At 44.7% G+C, this 22,355-nt stretch overlaps 1 pseudogene; it reads right to left on the bottom strand.

Moving 5' to 3' along the window:
- Window positions 1-18,568: 18,568 nt before the first annotated feature.
- LOC141270618 (uncharacterized) overlaps window positions 18,569-22,355 on the bottom strand; it is a 76,931-nt pseudogene continuing 73,144 nt past the window's right edge.

The raw sequence follows: 22,355 nt of genomic DNA, 5'->3' as shown, positions 1-22,355 counted from the left end.
AATTAATTAACATCTAAATTACATTTTCAAAACGAATAGTTTTGCCAACAAAAATACGTCTTCTTCTTCTAAGCATTTCATTACTTGTCATCTAAGACACCTTACCTCCATCCAGGTAGTTGACATCAAAAGGGTGAGGGATCTGCCACGGGGTGGAGATATGAGATTACTCCTCAACAAGGAAACCTTCTGGATATTTAAATTGGGAACTAGATCGCACGAGGGTTTAAACTTGCGCCGTAATATTATGTGCCATTATTATTCATTTCAACTGTTGTTTTGTTATTATATTATTTTTCTTTTTGTTCTACACACACGGGAGAGACATGTCTCGTAAATTAACTCATCAGAGGAGATTGGGGGAAATTGACACCCGTGTTGGCTGGGGCGATCTAGTTGTTTCCTCTAATACAGAGGCCTGTTTCCCACCTCTGTAGTAGAGGAAACCCCTAGTTCGCCCCAGCCAACACGGGTGTCAATTTCCCCAATCCCCTGATGAGTTAATTTACAAAATATGTAGGGAGTGGGAATATTCTGGGGCATATGCAATAGATCCCTCCTAATCCTATATGAGAATTGTTTTGTGCATTGTGTGGGTAACCCTTCCCCCCTTTATTATTATCTCATTTTTGGACCACACTTCCTGGATGAATCCTGGTACATATGGGATCTAACCTGGAATGAGTTAGGACTATACTCCAACACACAGTGAGATTGTTCCTTTTTCATATATTTCTTCTTTGCATCACCTACTTACAATTAAGACAACATTGGTATGTCAATTGCACTTTGATCCTGTAGGTGACATCTTTTTAATTGTGTTGTTTGGTATTATTATTGTTGACGTCTTTTGAGCCCTATGACTCTTTTTAAATTAAGTTTAAAGTTATATTTTATCATACCTACTACCCTGCTTTACACTAATTTTTGGTTGGTAGCTCAACTCCTATATTTTCTAGTCAGTTCAGCCTTAGGAATCAATGCTTCCATTCAATGACCGTATCTCAGAAGCCTTAAGCCATTGTTTTCTCAGCCACTAGGCCCATTGTATGGATGGGGAAAGTTGATCCAGCAGAGCCGTCACCCCAGGGGGGTCTCACATGCAGACCCAGGTGATGAATTCGGCCTGAGAAACATGCCTCCACTAATGCACACTTAGCTTTGAGGGGGCTGATCCCAGTGAAGGAGAAAAAGAAGCCACATGTTTAGTCAGGTGTTGGTGAAATGATGTAGAAAGGATAGGTTCTAGTCTGAGGATCTGGACCATGGATGGATCAATGGCATATGAAGAAGAGATCGGCTGCTGACTGGGCTGGATAAACGTGCTACAGTTGCGGTATCTGTTGTCTGGATTTGTAAAGCTTTCTTAAAGGACTGTTGCTTGTGCTTCTATTGTTTTATCTGTTATCTGATGACATGTGAATTTACACTGCCTGAAACTTGTACAATTTGCCAAGCAAATGATTTGAAAGAAAGTGTCTACCTACCGGTGTGATTTCTCTGAGAAGAAAAATTAAACATGTAAGAAAATTTTCCCCACATTCTGAAAATGAAAATGACTTTTCAGCTGGGTGACTAGATTTCTCACCTGCGATGTGTAACTAGATTTGATGTGTTGTAAATAGTGATGAGCGAGCACTAAAATGTTCGGGTTGAGCACATTGGAATACTCGGGTGCTCGACCCGAGCAACGAGCCCAATGTAAGTCTATGGGAAACTCGAGCATTTTTCAAGCGGCTCCCCCTGGCGGTCTACAGAGGGCCTAAAAATTGCCCAAATCAATGGGAACAGTGCTCAAATGACATGGGGACAGCATGGGGAAGACCCCTGGAAGCATTTCTGACTCCCAGGTCACTTCTGTCAACAACGTTGTCTCCTTTGTAGCGTGGGTCTAGAAGTGTCACCAACTAGTAATGACTGTCACCCAAAATTTTGAGAACGCGAGGGTCTTGGGAAAGGCAGCGTAACATAAACTCAGCCATGCGTGCCAGACTACTAACAGGCAAGACTTTTGTGTCCTCACCAAGAGGATGACTGACCATGCTCTCCTCCTCCTCTCTGTCCTCTGGCCATCCACGCAGAACAGACGGTATGACAGCTGTGCAGGTAGTACCATCTATAGCACATGAAACTAGCTCCTGTTCTTCCTCCTCCTCCTCTTCTTCATTGTCCCCCAATCCAAGTTGGGATGAGATGAGGCTGGGCTGTGTGTAATCACCCTGTATGGTTCCTTGCTCCATCTCATCATGCTCTGCCTGCAATGCATCCTCTTTGATTGTGAGCAGAGAGCATTTCAGAAGACAGAGAAGCGGATGGTGACGCTAATTATGGTATCATCGCTGCTCACCATCTTGGTGGAGTCCTCAAAGTTTTGGAGGATGATACATATGTCTGACATCCATGTCCACTCCTGAGGTCTTATGTGTGGAGTCTGAACTGAATACCGACGGCCTTGTTGATGCTGGTAGTCAACAACTGCCCTCTTCTGCTCACAAATCCTTCCCAAAATCTGCAGTGTAGAGTTCCAACGTGTGGGGACATCACACACCAGTCTGTGAGCCGGAAGCTGCAAACGTTGCTGAAACATGGCAAGGGCGGCGGAAGCTGTAGGTGACTTTCTAAAATGGGCACACAGGCGGCGTACTTTAGCAAGCAGATCCGGCAGCTCTGGGTAGGATTTGAGAAATCGCTGAACCACGAGGTTAAGCACATAGGCCAGGCATGGTACGTGTGTGAACTCGCCTCGCCTCAGAGCCGCTACCAGGTTCCGGCCATTGTCACACACGACCATTGCTGGCGGTGTGAGCCACAGATCTTCCTGCTTTTTCAGAGCTGTCCACAGCTCTTCAGCATTGTGTGGTTTGTCACCTAAGCATATTCGCTTCAGCACAGCCTGTTGCCGCTTGGCTGAGGAAGTGCTGCAGTGCTTCCAGCTTGGGACTGATGTGGTCATTTCGGAGATGGAGGCTGAAGAGGAGGAGGAGGCTGAGGAGGAGGAGGTGCAGGAGCTGTAGACCATGGGGGCAATCCTGATTGACCTAGGGCACGCAATACTTGTGGTCGGGAGGACGTGTTCCGTCCAAGGTCCGACTGGGTCCCGGCTTCCACTATGTTAACCCAGTGTGCCGTCAGCGAGATGTACCGTCCCTGCCCACAAGCACTTGTCCACGTGTCCGTGGTTAGGTGGACTTTCCCGGTAACTGCGTTGTTGAAGGCACGGCTAATGTTTTGGGACACGTGCTTGTGTAATGCAGGGACGGCACACCGGGAGAAATAGTGGCGGCTGGGGACCGAGTACCGAGGGACGGCCGCCGCCATCAGGTTGCGGAATGCTTGTGTCTCCACGAGCCTAAAAGGCAACATTTCGAGCGCAAGCAGTCGTGAAATGTGAGAATTTAGTAGTGTGGCCTGTGGGGCGTTGGCTGCGTACTTGCGCTTGCGTTCCAAGGAAAATTGCGAAATTTCCGCCAAATTTCAGTTTTTTTCACAAATAAACGCCAGTCATATCAAATTTTACCATTATCATGAAGTACAATATGTCACAAAAAAACAACCTCAGAATCACTGGGATCCATTGAAGCATTCCAGATTTATTACCTCATAAAGTGAGGTAATAAACCACTGGTCAGAATTGTAAAAATTGGCCTGGTCGTTAACGTGCAAACAGCCTTCTGGAGTAAAGGGGTTAAGTATATGTTTGTCTCCTTCATTGCTTATTTATAAACTATACTGTATATGTATATAAGCACATAGTTTGGCACTACCATCTGCTCTGTTTCTGACGTGACTGTATACACATCTTCCTTTTACCTTGACAGCCTCTTTTAACCTCTTCACCCCTGAGCCTGTTTTCACCATCATGAACAGGCCAAATTTAAAAATTCTGACCAGTGTCATTTTATGTGGTAATAACTCTGGAACGCTTCAACGATCCCACTGATTCTAAGACAGTTTTGTCATGACATATTTTGAGGGCCACCATCAGGGCATTACTGCCCTCACTGGTGTATGGTGCCTGGTGAGCAGAGGGGCCCCCATTCTTCTGCTCATCGGGCCCCAGCAGCAGGATTCTGCCGTTTCAGTTACGGAACGTGCGTCCTCGGACACATGTTCACTTTAAAACTATTGCCGTGCAGGAATACTAGCACACGTTGCTAGTATATAACATCACTGTCATGCGCCAGCGACCGGGCTTCGGGTGATGGGAGAGCCCGGCGCCACTGAAGAGCAGCAAGGTAGGCAAGAAGAAACAAGTCCTGGCTGGAAGACGATATGGCGGTCTGTGATGGATGAACAAGAAAAGCGAAGATGATATTCCATTTTCCCAACATTTATTTCTATACCTAGGATTGTGTCTGCTGCAGGAGCTTCATGATTCTGTCTTAATCAGTTGCGATCATCCTGGGGTCACAACCATATGGAAAGCTTTTGCTAGACTCTTTCGGTTTAAAGATTTTGTTTCCACTTGTGAAGTTTGTGCACACGCTAAAATATGTCATAATTGGCTAGCCAGCTCATCCGTCCATGGATTTAATCACATCTTTGCCTCAGTCTGGGAAAACTGTTATTTGGTTGGTGGTTGACTGATTCAGCAATTAGGCTCATTTTATTCCTTTGTCAGGGTTACCTAATGCTGAGACACTCTCCAAGTTGTTTATTTGTCGTGTGAGATTCCATGGAATTCCTCTTAACATAGTGTCTGATAGGGGAGTGCAATTTGTCTCCAAATTCTGGAGAGTCTTTTGTAGTAAACTGAGGATTGAATGTCGTTTTCCTCTGCCTACCACCCTGAAACCAATGGTCAGACAGAAAGGACAAATCAATCTTTTGAACAAATTTTAAGGTGATATGTTGCTGCTCAGCAGGAGGACTGGTCTTTATTCTTACCTCTTGCTGAGTTTGCCCTTGTCAGTCAAGTCAGTCTACTGGAACCTCGCCATTTTTTTGTAATTATAGTTTTCATCTCCATTTTGGTAAATTTTCTAGGATAAGTTCTGAATGTCCTGGGGTGGAGGTCGCCATACAGAAAATCGGGGATGTCTGGAGGGAGATTCAGAAGAATATTAGGGCTGCTCCGATTCTCCAAAAACGGAAGGCTTATAGAAAATGTTCAGTGCGTCCTGTCTTTAAAGTAAGGGATCAGGTTTGGTTGTCATTCAAAAATATTAAACTTAATGTACCGTTGGCAAAGTTGGGGTTGAAGAAGATTGGTCCCTATGAGATTTTGGAAGTGGTCAATTCAATAGCATTTAGGCTATGTGCCCACGTAGAAGAAGGAATCTGACAGATTTGGGCAATATACGTATAGTACAATCATTATATGTATTATATACCATCATGAAAATCACCCACCTGGGACCTAGAATATGGAGGGATCATCATACAAGAACATGGAGGAGAGGGAGAGAGCGAGGGCTCAAAAATCGATGATCCATCACAGATGTATAGAAAAAAAGTATAAATTTTATTAGAATATTGCAATTAGGGTGAATACACATACATTGAATCTGTGTGTTAAAATGGCGCGCACAGTGGAGACAAAGATTTCCTAAGGAATACAGTTACCATAACATATATAATCATATTAAAAATTATTAACATGGCAGGTACCTACATTTGTATATCCTGCTCACTGAAGCCTTACAAGGCATGTGACAATACAATAATCAACCTGACAGCAGGTAGATACCGCCATATGGATCAAAGTTACCTTGGATAGCTGCCACGTGCGCACCAACCCCGACGCGCGTTTCGGCAACGAGCCTTTGTCAAGGGGTATATAGAAAGTGAATGTGTGCTGTGTTTAAAAGGTACCGCCAACCAATCAGATGGTGTAACCAATACCACACCCCCACGCCCTTCACATGTATATGTTTACGGCATTGAGAGTGTGTAATGGCGCCTGAAACTTCCCAGGGATACCTTGCGCCAACCGGAAGTGATGTAATACGTCCCCATGGTAGCCAGATATGCATAGAGGGGGTACCACCCATGTACCCAGAGATGCAATTGTGGCACCCCAGGGGTCTGGTTTCCACAGTAATAGCAATATTACGTCTGAGAGCTGAGGCAGGGTTAGGGAGAAGAAGAGGAGTCCCAGACAGAGACACAGTCTGGTCTGGAGTGTAGCAAAAGCAAGGAAAGAAAGATCAGGAGCTCAGTGGGAGCAGTGCTAAAAGGAGTCAGGGGCTGGAAGCTGTAGAGCTCGCCCTGATTGAAGAGTTCTCACCGGACCCGGAGTCCGAGGCTGTGGGGACTAATCCTTACCCAGCAGCAGAAACCGACCGGCAGGGGATTTCAGGTCCTTTGGCCAAGAAACCCGAAGGCACGGTCACACGCAAGGGACCAGCACCGCCGTCGTGGAGCGGAAGCTACCAGAAGGCCCCGAGTCACCGGCCATACGGGTGAGCACCACACGGTACACTCAGGGACGTGGGCTACTTTTACCCGCCTCTAGCAAGGTAGCCAGAAGAGTACAATTAGTTGGGGAGGCCTACAACTCCGCCTGGCCAGGGGAGATCCTATCTGCTCACAGACTGACCAGGCCCCGATCGCTAGCCAGTACTCCGGGAGGGTCTACCTTTGCCACCAGTAAAGACCCTGAACTACACCGCACCGTCTCTGAGTGGTTCCTGGTGCCTGTGTGCAACTCTGCTAACCCCATCATTCACGTCGGCTGCCCTGAGGCCATACCCCTCCCGTTGGGGGTTATACCATCCACCCTGCACAACCGTACCACCGGCCTCAGCGGTCTGCCCTGCAGCGGCGGTTTCATAACCGCATTCAACGGGTGGCGTAGTCGAACACTCTAACATCTACTGCTAAAGACTGCCATTTAGTTTGACACCCTGGGCACGGACCGGGTCACCGCCACGAGGACTACTACCCCCAACAGATCCGGCTCCGGGTATTCCCCGCGTGCGCAACGCTGCACCACAGCACAGGCCCAGGGGGCGCGTCACAATGTGCAAACTGGAAGTGACGCACCTGTTCCCACGGTAACCAGGACGCACAGCAGCGGCGACATCACTGGATGCCAGTTGGAGATGTTACAAGCAGGAGCGCGTACGGGGACCATGGGACACGTGCGTACAGGTAAGCAAAGCATTGTGATGTAAAGGGGGGGGGGACGAGAAAAGAAGAAGAGAAGAACTATCCTGTGTGAGTATATCAATGATGACATTGTAGTACCAACATCATGCAGATGGATCTATACATGGAAGCAACAATAATTATATACACACTCGTAGAGAATAACAAACAATAGGGTACCCCGATAAAGACCTGTAAAAATATGCAATAACATATCATATGATTATGTAATTATATAGGGAATCACCTATATAATAATGACTTCATGTAAGCATGCTGGGTATATACAAACACGGGTAGGAAAGTTCATATATTAATTAATATAGCATGATATTACAACATCTCATATACACCTCATATACATAGTGGTAATAGTACATAAATACATAGTCACATATATACAATAAGCCATGTAACTTGTTGTAGGTGTAGAGCAGTCTTGTTTGCATACATCAGAAGGAGGCAGTGACTGGGTTCATTCTTGTATGGCCAGGGGCATCATATAAGCGCATATAGATAAGCCAAAGGGGACAAATGGGCGGCGTACCTAATGTTAAAAGTACATGGTTAAAATCAAATAAAAATAACAACAGAGTGGATCAATGATATGCATGTCGATGAAGGGAGGGGAAGGGGAGGGAAAGGAGGGGGGGAGGGGAAATGTTTGTCTCCACTGTGCGCGCCATTTTAACACACAGTGTGATTCAATGTATGTGTATTCACCCTAATTGCAATATTCTAATAAAATTTATACTTTTTTTATATACATCTGTGATGGATCATCGATTTTTGAGCCCTCGCTCTCGCCCTCTCCTCTATGTGCCCACGTAGCAGATTTGATGCAGAGCGTTTTTGCCTCTCTCTGGCAGAAAAAAACGCATGCAGATTTACATGCGTTTTTTCTGTCAGAGAGAAGTGTTTTTACATGCGTTTTCGCATGCGTTTTTTCAAGCAGTTTTCCAAGCGATTTTGAGCATCACTTGGAAAGTGCTTGACAAGTTGGTCACACAATATAAATCCATGCAACAGGCATGGATTTATAATGTGTGAACAACTGATGCTTTAAATGCAGCATCTATAGTAAAAAAAAGAGAATTAAAACGTTAAAAATAAAAAAAAACCTGTATATTCACCTCTCCGGCGGCCCCCGGTCTGCTCTCTGGTCTCCTCCAGTCTGCTCCCGGCCGCGTCTTCTCTCTTCAGCGTCCCGCAGTGTACTGTCAGGACCTGCGGTGACGTCATTTAGTCAGCTGATGGTCACGTGACCATCACCTGACCGCCGACGTCAGCAGTCGCGTGACCATCAGGTGACTAAATGACGTCAGCGCAGGTCCTGACAGTACACCGCGGGACGCCAAGGAGAGAGAACGTGGCCGGGAGCAGACTGGAGGAGACCGGAGAGCAGACCGGGGGCCGCCGGAGAGGTGAATATACAGGTTTTGTTTATTTTTAACTTTTTTATTTCTTTTTTTCACCGTGTGGTAGCCGGGATGAAGAGGCGTTGTAGTCTCCTCTTCATCCCGGGTACCACACGCACCGCGATTACGCTGCAAATTCGCGGCCATTGAATTTAATTGAAACGCAGCAAATCCACATATACCTGCGGGTTTGCTGCATTTCAATGTTCCTCAATGGCCGCGAATTTGCAGCGTAATCGTGGTAGAAATGGTCATGCTGCGTTTTGCAACGCAATGCGAATTCGGCGGGCAAATTAGCACATCATGTGCACAGCACATCCGAATTCACATTGCTTTGCATGGCAGACTGTTTTACAAGCATTTTCGCGGAGTTTTCGCACCCATAAAAACGCCGCAAAAACGCTACGTGGGCACTTAACCTTAGATTGAAGCTTCCTCCATCTGTTCGTATCCCCAACCTCTTACACAGATCCCTATTAAAGGGACTGTCAGGAACTGTGGGTTTCCTCCAGGTGTCACCAACCATTCAGGGTAATTACCCAGCTATTTAGCTAGCTGACAATGATCAGACCATTGACAGAGAGGAAATACGACATTCCCGGTCAGAATAGGTGCCTGGATAGGATGCCAATCCGTAATACTAAAGTAGTAAGAAAAATCTGGAGAGATGGATTAGTAGGACAGCAGAGTTAAGGACAGACTGGAAAGGTGCGAAAGTGTTAGCAGGTAGGCCACAGAGGAGGAGGTTGCAGTAGTCAAGATGATAAGAGCATGCACAAGCATTTTAGTAGAATGAGGAAAGGACGGATTCTGGAAATATTTTTGAGTTGGAGGTAACAGGAGGTGGCGAGAGCTTGGATGTGCGGTTTGAAAGTCATGGCAGAGTCGAGGGTTACTCCGAGGCAGCAGATTTCCGGTACAGGGGAAAGTATGATGTCAATTATTGTGATAGATAGATAAGGTAGGGAAGATACGTGAGATGGAGGAAAGATAATGAGTTCAGATTTTTCAACACTGAGCGTGAAGAAGCGAGAGAAGAAGAAAGATATGGCTGATAGACACTCTGGGCTTCTGGACAGCAAAGAGGTGACGTCTGGGGCCAGAGAGGCAGACCTAAGTGTCATCAGTGTATAGGTGGAACTGGAAGCCATGGTATTTTATAGAGTTGTCCCAGGCCAAGAGTATAGATGGAGGACCGTAGGGGTAATAGGATAGAGCCTTGAGGAAAACCAACAGAGAGAGGGTGGGATAAGGAGGTAGTGTGGGAGTGGGAGACGCTAAATGTGCAGTTGGAAAGGTATGAGGAGATCCATGATAGAGCAAGGTCTTTGATGCCAAAGAAAGAGAGGATCTGTAGTAGGAGGCAGTGGTCAACTGTGCCAAAGGCAGAGGACAGGTCTAGAAGGAGGAGTATAGAGAATTGTCTGTTGGCTTTGGTTGTAAGTTGTTAGTAATTTTGGTCAGGGCAGTTTCAGTGGAATAGTGGGGGCGGAAGCCAGATTGGTGGTTGTCGAAGAGCGAGTTAGATGAGGGGTGGGAGGAAAATTCAGCATGGACATGCTGCTCAAGGAGTTTGGAAATGAATGGGAGTAATGATATGGGGCAATAGCTGGACATAGCGGTTGGTTCGAGGGAAGGCTTTTTGAGGATAGGCGTGATTGTGGCATGTTTGAAAGCGGAAGGGAAGATACCAAAAGTTAGTCATTGATTGAAGAAATGGGTTAGGGATGGGATAACTGTGGTGGTGAGGTTAGGGAAGAGGTGGGATGGGGTCAAGTTCACAAGTGGTGAGGTGTGATTTGGAGAGGAGATGAGTGAGTTCTCCTTTAGTGATGTTGGAGAGGGAGTTAATGGGGAAGGGCATTGGTCTAGTATACATAGGGGTTCCTGTGGTCAAACAATAAAGACTTGCCTTGTTTGGTGGATCTTATTTTTGAAGTGTGTGTCAAAGTCCTCAGCACAGATGGGAGAGGTCGGAGAGGGCAGAGGAAGGAGTTAAAAGTGTTGAATAACTATTTGGGGTTGTAGGATAAGGAAGATACAATGGTTATGAAGTAGGCCTGTTTAGCAGAGGTGAGGGGTGATTTGAATGTGTTACTTGTTTGAATGCGGTGCAGTCGTGTTACAAATGTGTTTTCTTTCAATGTCGCTCCGCAACCCTGGACAGTTGCCGAAGCTTTTTAGTGAGGTTATTGTGCTAAGGTTGTCTATTGCTTCATCGCACTCTGTCATGCATGAGAGATAGAAGAAGAAGTCTCAGGAGCAGGTTCTGGTAGAGATGTGACAACCACTGAAACAAACTAAGCATGGTGAGGGGCGAACCGAATTCTTGCCCAGGGTGCCAGAAAACCTAGATACACCTGTGTTGGCGGTCATTTAACTGCCGTCATCTATATGTCTATACCACGTGTGAGATTAGCCTCCTGTCCCTTTCAGGACTTTTTACACTATGTTATCAAAGCTAGAGAAGAACAATGTTTTGGAATTTTTAAGTGTATAAAAGCATCAAAAAAAAGTTATATTGAGTTTTATAACAAAAAAAGTCATAAGTTACTTACCGGTAACAGGATTTTTTGGAGACCATGACAGCACCACGAGAGAAGGGTTCCGCCCACCAAGGACAGGAAACCTACAGGCTTAAAAGGGGCGGCCCTCTCTTCTCGCCTCAGTTTGGATTACAGAGCATTGAGAGGACCACCAGGTTAGTAGACATAGCAAAATATGATAAACCAACATTTCTCTAAATCACCAACTTAAGAGTGAAAATTAATAAACAAGGAGTGCTCCCACCAATGTGAAGGGAGGGAATATAAAGGTGCTGTCATGGTCTCCGAAAAATCCCGTTACTAGTAAGTAACTTATGACTTTATCGGTCGACCATGACAGCACCACGAGAGAATTACAGAGATGAAGAAGTTTAGGGAGGGACTACAGCTTGGAGCATCCTTCTCCCGAAAGTGAGATCAGACGAAACACCCAAATCCAGTCTATAGTGCCTATAGAAGGTAGACGGAGAAGACCAGGTAGCAGCCTTACATATGTCTTCTATCGAGACACCCGTCTTCTCCGCCGAGGAGGTCGTCACTGCCTGGGTGGAGTGAGCCTTCAATTCTTGTGGTATTTCCTCACCACTGGATGTATAAGCTAGGGAAATAGCCTCCCTGATCCATCTAGCTATGGTGGACTTTGTGACCTTAGAGCCTTTCCTAACACCTTGGTAAGATATAAATAACGAACTGTCTTCTCTAAACTCTTTGGTGACCAAGAGGTACCTAATTACACATCTCCTTACGTCTAGTGTATGAAATTCTTCTTCTTTCCGGTTACCCGGATTAGGGCAGAAGGAGGGTAGGACTACTTCTTGGAGTCTGTGAAAAAGGGTAGCTACTTTAGGGAAATAGGTGGGATCAGGTTTAAGAATTATTTTATCATCCAGTAGAGTGAAGGGCAAGGCTGAAGACAGGGCATGAATATCACTAACTCTCCTAGCAGATGTTAAAGCTATCAGAATCACTGTTTTAAGGGAGAGGGACTTAAGAGTGGCTAACTCTATTGGCTCAAAGGGTGGACCAGTTAAGGCTTTAAGAACCAAATTTAGATCCCAGGGTACCAATTTGCTTTTGACAATGGGCCTGGACCTAAAGGTGCCTTTAATGAAATGAGAAATCCAATTACTCAATAGATCACAGCTATATAGGGCGCCTAAGGCGGACACCTAAACCTTCAGGGTGCTAGTGGCTAGCCCTAACTCAAGACCTTTTTGCAGTAATTCTAGAATTTCACTTATTGGAGCCTCTTCATCGACTCTGGAACCGGAAAAAGATAAAAACTTCTTCCAGGTTCTCACATAAATTCTGGTTGTAAAAGGCTTACGGCTACGCATTAAGGTTGTCACTAAGCCTTGGGAGAATCCCTTTTTTCTTAATAGCCCCCCTTCAAGTTCCATACCGTCAAGTGGAGGCCAGACACTTGAGGATGGACTATTGGACCCTGGAAGAGGAGATCCGGAACTTCTGGTAGAACCCAAGGATCTGACACAGACATGCTCCTGAGGCATGAGAACCAGGGCCTCCTGGGCCAAAAGGGTGCGACCAGCAGAACTCTCGCCTTGTCCTCCCTGATCTTCATGATAACCATAGGAAGAAGGGTTAACGGGGGAAAGGCATAGGCTAGGCTGAACCCCCAAGGTATCTGGAGAGCGTCTACTGCCAGAGGTTTTTCTTTGGGATCCAGGGAACAGAAGAGCTGAGTTTTCCGATTTAACTTTGCAGCAAACAAGTCCACTACTGGAGGTCCCCATCTTTGGACAATTTGGGAGAAAATGTTCTTATTTAGTTCCCATTCCCTCTGTCTCAGGGTATAGCGGCTTAAGTAGTCTCCCCTTGCATTTTCTTTTCTCTTTATATGAAGGGCTGTTAGGGAACGAAGATGGCATTCCGAGACCTGAAAGAGATGATCCGCCACTCTCATCAGAGATCTTGATCGTGTACCCCCTTGATGGTTCACGTAAGCTACTGCGATTTTATTATCAGAGAAAACCTTTACTTCATGATTTTGAAGAAAAACTAGAAAATAATTGACTGCCCTGTCTATAGCGAGCAACTCTTTAGCGTTGGAGGAGAGACTCTTTTCCAAATTAGACCATGACCCCTGGGTTACCATATCTCCAAGATGGGCCCCCCACCCACTGGAACTGGCATCGGTAGAAATTGTTCGGGTTGTTCTAAAAACCCAGGGGACCCTTCTGGATAAGTTCACTTCATTATCCCACCACTGTAAGGATTCAACTGACCGGGGAGACAAGGAAAACCTCCCCTCCAAGCGCCCCTTCAACATAACTTCATTATGCAGTACATCTCATTGTAAAACCCTGGAGTGATATTGAGCCCACAGAACCCCGGGAAGGCAAGATGTCAGGGTACCTAACAGGGACATCGCAGCTCTCAGGGACATGACTGGGTTTGACACTGCCCTTCTTACTTGATCCCTGAACCTTAGTTTTTTGGCTTCAGGGAGGTAACATGTCTGAGAATCTGAATCCAACATAACTCCTAAGAATTGCTGAACTTTTGTGGCCGTTAACCTAGATTTATTTAAATTGAGGACCCAGCCCAGATTTTCTAAGATAGAGATCACTATTTTTAGATGCTTTACTACATTGAAGGGCCGAGTTACCAACTATCAGGAAATCATCCAGATAAGGGATAATTAATATGTCATGCTCTCTAACATTAGCCATTACCTCTGCCACGATTTTGGTAAATACCGGGGGGGGGCTATGGCTAAACCGAACGGCAGGGCCCTATATTGAAAGTGCTTGATGACCCCATCTATAACCACGGCCACTCGAAGATATTTCTGGTAATCTGAATGGATAGGTACATGGTAATAGGCGTCTTTCAAATCCAAAACTACCATGCAACAATCTGGAAACAGCAATTTTATTGTTGACCTTATCGATTCCATTTTGAAGGTGGGGATTATCAGGAATTTATTCAGGGCTTTTAAATTTATAATACAGCCTCCCCCCTACCTGGGCTACGAGTCATTGACTCGATTTCCGGGGCTCCCGAGTGGAAGAAGATGTACTGAACAGAAGACCTCTACCTTTTGGTTTACGGTCTTCCCATTTATCCTGGTCTCTCTGTGGCCTTCTACGCACAAATCTTCTCCTGCGAAAAGACCGCTTATAGGCAGGCATGGACAGGCTAGGGAAACCTTTCTTCCTGTCGCTTGCTTTGTCTAGGATTTCATCCAGAACTGGACCGAAGAGATGTTTCCCTTCGCAAGGTATAGCACAGAGTCTAGTTCTAGCCTGGATGTCACCCGGCCAACAATTGAGCCACAGAGCCCTGCGGGCGGCATTAGACATGGCGGCCGATCTAGCAGCTAACTTAACCGAGTCCGCAGAAGCATCCGCTAGGAAGGCTGCTGCCCCCTGCATGAGTGGGATACTAGACAAGATCTCTTTCCTGGATGTGTTGTTTTCTAAATGCGATTCCAGCTGATCTAGCCATACCATCAAAGACCTAGCTGTGCAAGTCGCAGCAATTGCTGGTTTTAAAGCCCCAGCGGTTGTCTCCCAGGTGCCTTTGAGAAACACATCCGCTTTTTTGTCCTGAGGATCTTTAAGGGCCCCAATATCATCAAAGGAGGAGGAGGCAGAGTTCTCAAAGGGGTACTTTCTTTTAAAGAAAGGGGGGAGAGAACTCTTTCTTTCCGGCTTTTGCCATTCTCTATGGATTAGACCCTGAACTTTATCATTAAACGGGAAACATTTTCTCTTCCTCTGCCCCAGTCCTCTGAACATGACGTCTTGGACTGACTTCTCTGGTCTGAGGTGCGTAATGCCCATGGTTGAGCGGACCGCTTTAACCAACCCATCAACTTCATTTAATGGAAAGCAGTGCTGGCCTGAACCACTATCCGAGGAAGATGAATAGTCAGAGTCCACCTCCTCGGCTGATGATAGGGAATAATCAGGAGTTGGGGAGACTTCATGGTTAGCTTCCTTCCTCTTAGACTTTTTAGAGAGGAGTTTGCTCACCTCTGATTTAACTAGGGTTTTTAAGCCTGAGGCGAAACTAGGGGTCTCATCCGCCAAAGTTTGGTTTATGCAGCACTGGCACAGTCTTTTGGAATATATGAGTCCGCCAATAGGGTCTCGCATAACGCACATTGCTTGTGTTTGGTTTTGGAGGTACACTTCTTCCCCTAAATGGATAAGAAGAAGGGACACCTTATTACCTGAGTGAACTTTCTCGAAGATCACTTACCCAGAGCTCAAATAGCCGGTACCGATTTAGCTGGAGGACCTTTCTCAGCCGGGGAATCGTGGCTAGGGGCTGCAGATTCGTCCGTCTTTTTAGAGTTACGATGGCCAGACCGGGTTCGTCTACCTGCAGTCCGAGAATTGCTGGTGACTCAAGGGGGTCGTGTCTCCCCAGGCGACCACTGAGAAGGAGAAAGCGGCAGCCGCTGGATTTGCTGCTGCTCGTCTTCAGAATCCATTAACAATAGAGTTCTGAAGTAGCTGGGAAGCCTAGCGCAGGGATAGCTGGACGCTTAAATAGGAGCGTCTACTTTCCTTTAATTTCCCCCCTTTTTTTTTTTATATCGCCATCTGCTGGTTAGAGTGGAGAATGAAGTGCTCACGTGGCATCTGCATGCATGTGGACCAGACTTTCGGTCTGGTCACATGACCGCCCGGCATCAGGCCCCGCCCCCAGCCTAGTAAAAGACCGGAAGCATGCGGCACCGCCGCATCCTGCAGCGTTGGTCATAGAGGCGCCGCTCCTGTAATCGGCGCTTTCTCCCTCCAGCTGCCTGCTCCAGCTAGCGTTCACCTGCTGCTAGGGGCGGCCCTACCCCGGCCGGGGTGCCGCTCCCCAAGCGTCCTGCACGCAGGTCTGGGGCTGCCAACCCCAGACAGGGGCGCAGCCCCCCAATGCTGTGCCCACCTCAAGTTGGGGCTGCCGTCCCCAGATAGGGGCGCAGCCTCCGTCATCACAATCCATCGGGCTGGAGCTGCCACCCCAGACAGGGGCGCAGCTCCCACAGCCCAGGGCACAGGACGGTACTGGAGCTGCTGATCCCAGACAGGGGCGCAGCTCGACAGCACGCTTCTTCTGGACATCTTCACAGGTAAGCCTGTCAGAGGTTCCCTCCATCAAGGACAAGAAACCAAAAACTGAGGCGAGAAGAGAGGGCCGCCCCTTTTAAGCCTGTAGGTTTCCTGTCCTTGGTGGGCGGATCCCCTCTCTCGTGGTGCTGTCATGGTCGACTGATAAAAACCTCTTTCCTGATGTGCTTTAATGTTTTATTTCAAGAATCATATATTTTATTTTTCCATCAACATAACTGTATGAGGGCTTTTTTTATTGATGAATGAATCGTAGTTTTGAAGTGATCCATTCATAATATCCTGAATAACATGAAGAAAATTCCAAGTGGGGTGAAATGGTGGAAATAATACAATTCTGATATTGTTTGAGTTTCATTTTTACAGTGTTCAGTGTGTAACATGATTGTTCAGGTCAGTATTATTACGATAATTCTAATCTTATAGACAGCACATTTAAAGGGAATCTGTCACATGATTCTTGCTGCCCAAACCAAGGACAGCATGAATCAGTGCCTGACAGCGTGATTGCTCCCTCCCATTCAGTCACAGGTGGTTTTAACTAGCTCTACCAGCCAATACATTGTAGGTTAAAAGCCCAACAGAGACATATTGTCCATACAGGCTTACAGCCCAAGAGTGGCATATCCAGTGGTAGCGTAGTATAGTTACCCATCATACGAAGGTGACCTTGTCTCGGTTGATGGGCACACATAAATTGGCCAAATTATGCGCAAAGAACCTTCATTTTTCAAAGTGACATTAGTCTAGATACTATATTTCTTATATATTCATGTATGGAGTGCCGAAGTTCTTTTTGCTATTTAGATTATTTTTTTCTTCAGAGCACCCGAATAGACCAGTGAGCGACCCCTCTCTTTTTTCTATTAATCATTTTTGGGATCCCGCTCCTGGAGCATTGCAGCAGGTACGTGTTCACACTATTAGAAGTTTGACAGCCTTTTTTCTGACCATGTGTCCCTCCCATTCAGTTATAGGTGGTTTTAACTAGCTCTACCAGCCCATACATTGTAGGTTAAAAGCCCAGCAGAGACATATTGTCCATACAGGCTTACAGCCCAAGAGTGGCATATCCAGTGGTAGCGTAGTATAGTTACCCATCATACGAAGGTGACCTTGTCGCGGTTGATGGGCACACATAAATTGGCCAAATTATGTGCAAAGAACCTTCATTTTTCAAAGTGACATTAGTCTAGATACTATATTTCTTATGTATTCATGTATGGAGTGCCGAAGTTCTTTTTGCTATTTAGCGTGATTGCAGGCAGTTATTTTTTTAGTTTGAAGAGATGGCTGGGAGAGACAAAATGAGTCTGCTGAGGCTTCTCCCTGCCCAGGTCCAGGTAATTGACAAGTCTCCTACATCCACACATGGGAGAGACCTGTCAATCACTAAGAGCGGGTCAGGAAGAAGCCGCAGGGAACTCCTCTCTTCTCTCCCAGCCATTTGTTCAAACCTGACTCATGGTCCCCTTGGTTTGGGTAACATGAATAATGTAACATGTGCACTTTAAAATTCAGGTATACTGTATATATAAACGTGAAACCGCCAGAAAAACTGATGAAAATTCTTACCAAAACTCTGACGACAGCGATCAAAAGAACTGATGAAACTCGAACCGTTTTTTGCATACAAGAAAATCACTGACGTCTGAATTAGAAATGAAAGAAGTAAACAGAGATTCAATTTCTTGCCACATATGCGAGAAGATATCCAGTCTGCCTGGGCCAATATTGATGCATTTCAATTTTTTGTGACAAGAAATAGCTGCACTTAGAAAAGCCATAGGAGGTCCAAGGTACTAACAGATGGGAGTCTCTAATAAACTCGCCAATCAATTTATAGGTGCTTTATTTCCATTGTTTTGCTTTTTGATAACAGATGTTTATTGGTAATTGCTTACATTTATTACTCATTTAGTGCTTTAAAGCGCACCTGTCAATAGGATTGTGCTCAGTAAACTACATGCACTGTCAGGTGGGTGACATTACACTGATTAAAATGATACCTTTGTAGATGAAATCCGCCCTGTGTTTCTTGTGTAATCTTTACTTTCAGTTTGGAGATAATGATATGTTCGTGCTTCGGGTCGGTCTGTGGGGAAGGGGGGCTCTATCTGGTGCTCTGCTTACTTATCCACCTGAGTTCTCTTATGACAGCTCACTGTGCCTTCACTGACCTGCCTCCTATTTTACATAATACATCTAGTAGTGCGGGGCTCAGTAAAATAGGAGGCAGATCAGTGAGGGCACAGTGAGCTGTCATAAGACCATACAGGTGAATATGTAAGCAGCGCACCATGGGCCGCCCCGGAGCACGAGCATATCATTATCTCCAAACTGAAAGTAAAGATTACACAAGAACCACAGGACGATTTCATCAACAAAGGTCTCATATTAATCAGTGTAATGGCGCCCACCTGAAAGTGTATGTAGTTTACTGAGAACAATCCTGCTGACAGGTGCTCTTTAAATTATTTTCCATTTTCTCTTGCATGACGATATGTGAATTTACATTGACTGAAACTCGTATAATTTGAAAAGTAAATGATTTAAAAGAAAGTATCTGTCCACCCGTGTGATGTCTCTGAATAAAAAATAAATTAATATGTAAGAAAATTTCCCCACATTCTGAAAATCAAAATTACTTCTCCCTTGTGTGACTTCTCCGATGTGTAACTAGATTTGATGTGTTTGTAAAACATTTCCCACATTCTGATCAGAAAAATGGCTTCTCTCCTGTGTGACTTCTCAGATGTGTAGTACGATTTGTTTTTTGTCCAAAACAATTTCCACATACTGAACATGAAAATGGCTTCTCCCCTGTGTGATTTTTCAGATGTGTAGCAAGACTTGTTTTCCAATTAAAACATTTCCCACATTATGAACATGAAAATGGCTTCTCCCCTGTGCGAATTATCTGATGCTGATCAAAAGATGATTGGTCTGAAAAACTTTTTACACATTCTGAGCATGAAAATGGCTTCTCCCCGTGTGAATTTTCTGATGTGTAGCAAGATTTGTTTTCCGATTAAAACATTTCCCACAATCTGAGCATGAAAATGGCTTCTCCCCTGTGTGAATTCTCTGATGTTTAGTAAGATCAGATTTTGTTATACAACATTTCCCACATACTGAACATATAAATGGCCTTTCCCCTGTGTGAATTTTCTGATGTGTAGCAAGATTTGTTTTCTGATTAAAACATTTCCCACATTCTGAACATGAAAATGGCTTCTCCCCTGTGTGAATTCTCTGATGTGTAGTAAGATCAGATTTCGTTATACAACATTTCCCACATTCTGAACATGAAAATGGCTTCTCCCCTGTGTGAATTTTCTTATGCTGAGCAAGAGCTGATTTGTGTGAAAAACTTTTTACACATTCTGAGCATGAAAATGGCTTCTCCCCTGTGTGAATTCTCTGATGTGTAGTAAGCTCAGCTTTTGTTATACAAGATTTCCCACATTCTGAACATGAAAATGGCTTCTCCCCTGTGTGAATTTTCTTATGCTGAGCAAGAGTTGATTTGTGTGAAAAACTTTTTACACATTCTGAGCATGAAAATGGCTTTTCCCCTGTGTGAATTCTCTGATGTTTAGCAAGATCAAATTTCGTTATACAACATTTCCCACATACTGAACATATAAATGGCCTTTCCCCTGTGTGAATTTTCTGATGTGTAGCAAGATTTGTTTTCTGATTAAAACATTTCCCACATTCTGAACATGAAAATGGCTTCTCCCCTGTGTGAATTCTCTGATGTGTAGTAAGATCAGATTTCGTTATACAACATTTCCCACATTCTGAACATAAAAATGGCTTCTCCCCTGTGTGAATTTTCTTATGCTGAGCAAGAGCTGATTTGTGTGAAAAACTTTTTACACATTCTGAGCATGAAAATGGCTTTTCCCCTGTGTGAATTCTCTGATGTTTAGTAAGATCAGATTTCGTTATACAACATTTCCCACATTCTGAACATGAAAATGGCTTCTCCCCTGTGTGAATTTTCTGATGCTGAGCAAGAGTTGATTTGTCTGAAAAACTTTTTACACATTCTGAGCATGAAAATGGCTTTTCCCCTGTGTGAATTCTCTGGTGTATAACAAAATGTTTTTTCTTTGTAAAACATTTCCCACATTCAGAACATGAATATAGCTTCTTTCTTGTATGTGCTCTTTGATGTTCTCCATCCCTTTCGTTATATATTTTTTTTTTAAGAAGGACTGGAGATATGTCTGGTATAATGGGATGATCTTCAAAGGTATCCGGTGTGATACTAGGATCATTTGCATTGAAATCTGAAAATACCAGGTACTTTCCTGAGATCATGGTCCAGTTATCTGCCAAAAAAAAAAAATACATATAGATATTTTTTTCAATAGATATTGAATCATTACTAAAAATTGATCTTGGCTTGCTCCTGAAATGCTTCCTGCCTCATCCCACGTTTAGACGTCCAGTTGCCTCACTTCTCTGCATGACCTGGATTATTTTTTCATTTCATAAACTGTAAAATGCCAGTCAGCGACTAATTCCTGTTTCCTAGGGACTCCCCGCATGCCTGACTACCAAGCATTTTTTGGATCCACTGTGTTTGCCCAGCATCAGGCTTTCCATAGTTTGCACCACTGTAAGCATAATCATAACAGAATAACTGACCAATGTCACTGCAGGGGTTGCTGCCTTTGAAATAAAATATGTCCATCGCTGCATTTCGCTTTAAAAAAAAAACTAACTGCAGTGGACTCACCGTCCTGGAGTCCACCAGCGAGTCTCAATCACTGCTCCTGATGTTTGGCATTGGCTCCGGTGCTGACATCACATTGACATCACCTCACTGTCTGCCTTGCAGGTAATGCTAGACCTCGGGAGCAGTGGGGGAGCCGTACCACAATATGCCAGACTTTCCACACTCCTCAATATTGAAATTGTAACACTCAGAAAGAAAAGTTGTGTAATTATGTAAATCCCAGGAGTGAAAAACATGTTAGTAATTTGGAAATTATGAAAAATGGAAACAAAACTTCTACATCTTTTCAATATAGAGTATGAATGGTTTGTGTCAGAATTCACTTACTCGCTTTGGTTGACATCAATGAGGTTATTAACTCCATAATAGTACGCCCCACGTTTGGAGCGGGCTCCGACGCTGAGCCCGCACTTTTCCGGGCACGTCAGCTGATCTATTCAGCTGACATGTGCCCACAACAGCTGCTGTTAACTAGTTAAATGCCGCTGTCAATCTCTGACAGCAGCATTTAACTCGCGCTTCCGGGAAGCGTGTCATAAGCCCCGCCTATCGGTGACCCCGTCACATGAGTGTGGGTTGCCGATGGGTCGGCATGACAACCCTGGGTCTGCAGGAGACCCCTGTAGTTGTCACTGCCAACGGTTGGCAGCAAGTGAGCAAATCTGCTACACACAGGTAATCTGATCATCGCCGGGGTGTAGTATTAAAGCATGCAAAAAGTAAAAAAAATATAAAAAGTTTAAATAACTCCCCTTTCGCACCATTCAAAATAAAACAGTAAGAATACCCCCAACATACACATATTTGTTATCGCTGAGTTCAGGATCGCCAATCAATATAAAAAAAGAATTAATCCGTTCGTTAAAAGAAAAAAAAAATTCTAAAAGCCAGAATTATAACTTTTTGGTCCGCGCAACATTGCAATAAAATGCAATTACGGGCGATCAAAACATCGTATCTACCCCAAAATGATATCAATAAAAACGTCAGCTCGGCGCGCAAATAAGCCCTCACCCAGCCCCAGATCACGAAAAATGGAGACGCTACGGGTCTTGGAAAATGGCGCCATATTTTTTTTTTTAGCAAACTTTGAATTTTTTTCACCACTTAAATAAAAAAGAACCTACACATGTTTGGTGTCTAGAAACTCAGAATTACCTGGAGAATCATAATCACAGGTCAGTTTTAGCATTCAGTGAACGTGGTAAAATCCCCAAAAAACAACTGTGCAATTGCACTTTTTTTCGCAATTTCACATTTGGATTTTTTTTTCTTGTTTTCCATTACCTGATATGGTAAAACCAGTGATGTTGTTCAAAAGTACAACTTGTCCAGCAAAAAAATAAGCCCTCACACGGCCATATTGACAGAATAAATAAAAAAGTTATGGCCCTGGCAAGAAGGGGAGCAAAAAATGAAAACGCAAAAACGGAAAATGCTCATAAAGGGG

Source organism: Phyllobates terribilis, unplaced genomic scaffold, assembly GCF_046119375.1.
Source record: "Phyllobates terribilis strain yellow unplaced genomic scaffold, ASM4611937v1 Scaffold_5__5_contigs__length_657084704, whole genome shotgun sequence".
NCBI lineage: Eukaryota > Metazoa > Chordata > Amphibia > Anura > Dendrobatidae > Phyllobates > Phyllobates terribilis.
Note: the sequence above shows the minus strand (reverse complement) of the source record. Positions and strands in the feature narration are given on the sequence as shown.